Source organism: Cynoglossus semilaevis, chromosome 11, assembly GCF_000523025.1.
Source record: "Cynoglossus semilaevis isolate Cse_v1.0 chromosome 11, Cse_v1.0, whole genome shotgun sequence".
NCBI lineage: Eukaryota > Metazoa > Chordata > Actinopteri > Pleuronectiformes > Cynoglossidae > Cynoglossus > Cynoglossus semilaevis.
This window is the reverse complement of record NC_024317.1, coordinates 106970-107339: the sequence shown is the minus strand read 5'-3', so window position 1 is coordinate 107339 and position 370 is coordinate 106970.

Sequence of the window (370 nt, the reverse complement as noted above, 5' to 3'; positions counted from 1 at the left end):
CGGGTAGATAGATAGATGGGAGGGTTAACTAATGGTTTTTCAGATGCATGCTCTCATGACTTGTCAGTAATAGCTGGTATCCCTTAGTGTGTTGTTGTTGTTGTTGTTGTTGTTTTAAACATTTCACTCTTAACGACTGTTAGCTTTGGACGCTCGTTGTTACTTCTCTGGTTGTTAGTAACAGACTTAGACACTCTACACTCACTGCTGGCTCAGTTGTACTCCACATTGTTATTGTTGTTGTAGTGTTATTACAGTTTTATACTTTGGTTTGGTGACGAAGCCTCCGGACAGGCTCTGTTCTCACCTGAACGCAGCAGCTGATTGGCTGCTGCCCTGTAGATGTTGATCCATCAGTGACTGAGCTGAG